The sequence below is a fragment of the Euprymna scolopes genome, chromosome 24, assembly GCF_053919585.1.
Source record: "Euprymna scolopes isolate OS-2025 chromosome 24, ASM5391958v1, whole genome shotgun sequence".
NCBI classification, from domain to species: domain Eukaryota; kingdom Metazoa; phylum Mollusca; class Cephalopoda; order Sepiida; family Sepiolidae; genus Euprymna; species Euprymna scolopes.
The window spans coordinates 102,117,255-102,123,254 of NC_136505.1; the positions used below are offsets into that span (position 1 = coordinate 102,117,255).

At 38.8% G+C, this 6,000-nt stretch overlaps 1 pseudogene; it reads right to left on the reverse strand.

Annotated features, from left to right (window-relative positions):
- Positions 1–3,886: 3,886 nt before the first annotated feature.
- Positions 3,887–4,002, reverse strand: LOC145246941 (U2 spliceosomal RNA; annotated as a pseudogene).
- Between the last annotated feature and the right edge of the window lie 1,998 nt (positions 4,003–6,000).

A 6,000-nucleotide genomic window follows, 5' to 3' on the forward strand; every position in this document is an offset into this window, starting at 1 on the left:
CTTATCCCTGAGTGGCTTCCGGGCCTTGATAAGTGGTGATCACTGTGTAAAAAAAAAAAAAAAAAGAGTGGGGAAAATTTTTGACAGTGGCTTCAGCTAGACGGGTGTTTTTTGTGAAAGATTGGCGAGGGGGGACCAGAGATTGGAGTTCAGACGAGCACATGCCATGGAAATAACGGTAAAACAAAGACAGGCTCGCAACGTCTCTTCTGTGGGAGAGAGGTTGCAGGGAAGAGAAAAGGGCATCCTCCACTAAGCCAATTTTGTACTCTGTCAAGGCAGGATAGGCTATTTTTAGCAGCTCCTGCCCAGATATGGCAGCAGTATTCCATCCTTGGACGTATTTGGCTTTTATATAGATAGAGAATTGCATCAGTAGTGAGATATCTTCTGGAGCGGTAGAAGGATCCCACTATCTTTCCAGCGACCTTGGCAACAGACTTGATGTACGTGTTCCATTTCAGATCAGGAGTAAAGGTCAAACCCAGAAGCTTGTCAAAACACGGAGCCTCTCCCAGACGAGAGCCATCCATCCCAATTGATGCCAGATGTGGATCAGAGCGTTGATGATGTAAGGATAGGAGTTTGGTTTTAGATGCATTAAAGGTAACCAGCCACGTCTTCCCCCACTGAACCACGCACTCAAGATCAGAGGAGAGAGAACTTTGTCATGTTTGACGTGTTGCCGTAGATGGTCGTGTCATCAGCATAGATGTCAACAAATGATTTAAGTATGTGTTTAGGGAGGTCATTGATGTAGATCAGGAAGAGAGTTGGGCCCAGGATTGACCCCTGAGGGACTCCAGTATTAATACTGCAGGCCTCTGATTTTTGTCCATCGACCACTACTCTTATGAGCCTATCGGAGAGAAATGATTTAATGATTGAGAAAACATTTCCAGTTATACCGTAACTGGAAATCTTGTGAAGTATATCCTTATGCCATACCTTGTTGAAGGCCTTTGATATGTCAAGAGCAATTTCCCTAGAAAGGAAGCCTTTGTCAAGAGATTCACTAATCCTGTGAGATATAACCGTCAGCAAATCTGCGGTAGATCTTGCAGAGCAGAAGCCATATTGTGTGTCACTAAGAAGGTTGTTTCTGCTGAGGTGGTTGACTATTTCTCTATTTAATATGGATTCCAGCAACTTACTCATAACACACAGGAGACTTATTGGTCTGTACTGAGAGGGAGATGACTTATCACCTGAATTCTTAAATACAGGGCAAACTGATGAGGTTTTCCAGAGAGTCAGAAAGCACTTCTCCTTAAGGCAGCGCTTAAACAGTTTTGTAAGTATGGGAGCAAGTTCTGGTTGAAGCTTTTTTAACATTATAATTGGGATGCCGTCAGAGCCAGTTGCTTTACTGGAATCAAGGTTCTTGATTAGCTTGGCAACCTCATGCACAGATATTTGTATGTTACCTAGCGTGTTCTGTGTTATAGGAGGAAATATGGGGAGTTGATGGCCTTCGTCGCATAGGGTAGAATTAGCTGCAAAGTTTTATTATCATTTTATTATAAATGCACAATCGATTAATCTTTGTTCATAATCCTGGATATGTTACTAATTTCGACAATAATTTTTATTATTAAAAACCCTCATTATGTCTCTCCCTCCTATTTATATAATCTATTTGATATATTGACTAATTACAAAGACACCAATCAAGTAACTCACATTTCATCATTTTTCATAATTCTTGGATATGTTACTAATTTTGACAATAATTTTCATAACTTTAACCCACTATGTCGCTTCCCCTTACTTAAATAATAACTTCGATATATTTCAATACAAACAAATCAATCAATTCTGGGTATTCTCATAGTATATATGTTTCACCTATCTTATCCAATCCCAGGTGACGCCACATATTCTGCTAATATATATCGTTCACCTATCTCATTCAATACTGGGTGACGCCTTCTGATAGTATATATTTGCACATCTCATTCAATCCCGGTGTGACACTTACGTCACCCGCGTGTCGCCTAGTGGTGGATGTTCCCCGATTGTTCCTCGTGTCTTCTGATGAGAATGTCAGCGGCCGGTACCTGAAAGAGACTCGTCATGCAAAACAATTGAAAAGACCAAGTCAATAGTTTTTTTCTTTTGTTCAAAATTCCTTGTATTTCAATTACGGGTACAATCGTAATTCGCTGTTAAGTTAGGGACTGGCCGTTTGTTAACTGCAAAGTTCTTTCGTTTTCGATAAAGACTAAAATACGTGGCAGGTCAATCGATGAGGTGCTTTTTCGCTCGTTTGAGCTCAGGGGAGCAGATGTCACTCCGTGTCTGTCGTTCTCTGTGTGTCAGTCTCTCAAGGCTCGCTGCTTGTATTGTGGGGGCGGGAGCTAAATCTTCTTCTTTTTCTCTCATTCGGCCCTTTAGCCAATCAGGATGCTGGAACCGCTGTCACTCAAATCTTCGCCAGGCGGCCTATACCCAAAAAAGGAGCTATCTTTCTTCCTCCATTGGCATTCGGGCGTTCTCAATCTCGGCCGGCGCGGGCCTAATGGAACTTGACATGTCATAAAAACAGAAATGTCTTACTTAATTATTTTTGAGAGAACATAAAAACCGCTGAATCCAATTCCACAAAGGCCACATGTCTTTTCCATAGGGGTCACTTACCGCCCAGGGCAGTCGACAATAGTCGCCTTGTAAATTGGAATTTCATTGGTACTTCTTTTCACCCCGGGCTGTCATGGCCAATTAGTGTTTACAGCTTTCTTGACCAAAAGAAGTATCCCCCGCATATTTGCCCTATCTCCATTTCTTTCCTTTTCTTTTTTTTTTTTCTTTTTTTTTTTACAACTGGTCTTCTTTCTATGCCTGTCGTTCGCCCCCCCCCTCTTTTCTCGGTCGTCTGCTATTTCTCTTCTGTTCACAACTGTTTTTTTTTTTTCTATGCATGTCGTTCGCCCCCTCTCTTTTCTCGGATTCCGTTGTGTGCATTTAGCTTGCAGTTTACTGCACATCGAGCTTGTCTCACCGGGAACGACTTCATATCCGCCACCCCACTGTTGAAAATATACATTAAATAAAGTAATGTTTTAATTGTAAACTGTTTCAGCCATTTCCGGGACTGACTTTATATCCCCAACCCACTGTTGAAAATATACATGAAATTAATAAATGTATAAATCGTAAACTTTTTCAGCCATTTCCGAGACTGAATTTTTATCTCCCATCCTACTGTTAAAAATATACATTAAATAAAGTAATGTCCAAAACATAAATGGTTGCAGCCATTTTCGAAACTGACTTCATATTTCCCACCCCACTGTTAAAAACATACATTAAATAAAATAATGTTTAAATCGTAAATGGTTTGAGTAATTTTGGGGACTGACTTCATATCCTGTAACCCACTGCTTAAAATATACTTGAAATAAAGTAATGTTTAAATCAAAAACTGTTTCAGCAACTTTTATAAAGTAATACATAAAAATATTAATACGGTTAGAGATTAGGCAACCATTGCTTCAACATGAATTTCTGAGTGTAGTATCAGTTTCAGCATTCCAGTGAGTTAAATCACCCCCTTTTTTGGTCTTGGTTAATGGAGGAGAAATCCTTCATTACTGATACAATTCTTATTTTTGTTATTGACCAGAGTGCCCCTTTTAGGGAGCTGGTTTCCCCCTAAATTTTTAACCGACCTCATGTCCAATTCTGCCCTTGTAGGGAAGCAAGTAAACAAAAAGAAAAATAATCAGAATGGACATTTTCCAGGGCATTTTATAATTAAATCAGAAATAACTTTTTCCAGTTACTTTTTTAATATTAAAACTTTGTTACATCAAACATAGTACCTATTCACAATGCCTCCCCACGGGACAGATTTAGACACCGGGGTCGTTTTTTAATGTGGAGAAAAAATTGTCTTAGTCGTAAAGGATTTCTCTTTCACTGAGAGAGAAGAAATTGAAATGTAGCACCTGAAGAACAGATACTACACTTTGATCTTAGCCAAAAGGCCAAGAAAGACAAATCATTTTTATTAGCTTTGCCTCAACAGCGACACCAATTTTTTTTAATAACACTTTTTGGAATATTCCACTTTCCTTTTTTAGGGATGCACAGCATGATAACGGATGGAGCGATAAGCGTAATCTTTAAGATTAGAGAAGCTTTGCACTTGTAAACTTAATTTTTACTTCTTGATTTTATATATATGTCAGCCCCCCTTTAAGAAACTCGTTTCTTATTAACTTTTATTGCGGACTATTATCCTCATCTTTTTCTTAATTGTTTCACGACGTTTCAGCCAACTATTCCTCTGGGCTTTATCAGGTGGTAACCGCGACGGGATAGGAACTCTGAATCTCCTAACTGCAATTACTGCCTTCGTGAAACAACTAAAAAAGATGAGGATAATAAATAGTCTGCAATAAATAAAATTAATAACTAATACTCATCTCAATAACGAATTCCAATTAACTAATATATACCGTTTCTTATCGTTGAGCACTTTCAGTTGAATTAAGTCAATCAATTTAGCTCTTATGCATAGATCATCTGTAAGCCTCCCACCTTAGGTCAGCAGATGTGGCCTCTGACCCTGTCGAAACTACAATGGCCGTGATCGTCTTCTTCTGGGAGTACTTAACAGGATTCTTCAGCGTCGCAGGCTTTATGTTGGTTCCCGCTGAAATTCAATTAGCTTCTCATGCAGATCAAAAGAAAACAAACACAGGAGTTTCTAGTTAATTCACGAAAATTACAAGTGTTTTATATACATACAATTGTTCAGTTCGTTTACACCAGAAAACAGTCTGCAAGCTTATTATTCTTCATTTTCCACGATGGCAATCATGATGGGGAAAGGAGTGAGTGGCATTTCTTGGGTGCGTGTGTTTCTCTGAAGATTCGGCTTCCATCTGATAATTTTAGCTCGGGCATTCACTTATATCCCAAGGGAAAGAGTTGGTTGCAGTAATCAGTCAAACCAATCAGGATTCAACGCGTCACTCGGGGAATTCCCGAATCTTGCGTGTGTGCAAACTGAACAGAGCTTCCATAGGCTTGCAAATCTGGGATCAGAACTCAAATTTATTCACACGCTCAGAAGGTAAACACTTTCACCTCTCGCACTCCGACATCCTGAGCATGGGTTCGTTAGGCCAAGAACGAATGTACGATTTCATTCTAACTTTAATCTGACATCTCTTGTCACTTTTCTTAAACAATAAAATATGTTTTACAAAAACAATAAATTCATCCCTTCAGATAGGTTAATCGCTGTTGTCCGGAATCTAATTAACGCTTAACAGACAATATTAGCATAATTACCCGGCCTTACTCAAGGTTTTAGGGGGTCTTAATCTCTCCAATGGGGAACAATATAACTCCCCTAGGCAGTCATGCCACATCCACCTCTCCCCTTAGATACCTTGATTTCCATGAAACGAATAAGTCTAAGCCATGTGCCACTCCGCCCCCCTCACTGCCATCAGTACCGCTGTTTCTTCTCTCCATTGTTGGTTCACCTGTTAAGAAAAATAGCATATACATAGTCTGACAACCACTCTACAGACGAAGGTTCTCCACCCTAACTCGCCAAGTCAGATATTCCCCTTTTTAGTTATACAAGAGTTCAAAAATCAATAAAAAGAAATCAAAATCGAAAAGTCTCCAAATTGACAATCCTTATTTCATAATTATTCAAACTCAAAGTTTTTTTTTCCATGCACTATGAAAGGTCCCCATATAATTCTTAATCACAATTCACAAAAGTTATTCAAAACAAAATAATTTTCTCAATTAGATTCCCAAGATTACTCAAATTTTTTTTTTTTTTTTTTTTTTTCAAAATTACTCGGATATTTTTTTCCCAAAAGCTCATAAAAGTTGTCTCCCTTTTTCAATATTTTTCACAAAGTGGCTCAGATTACTTCGAATAAATTTTTTTTTCTTAATTAAAAAGTGCAGTTTCACAATAGAAGGTGTACAACCCTAATCTGGGTAACCGAGCACCCGCTTTTTATT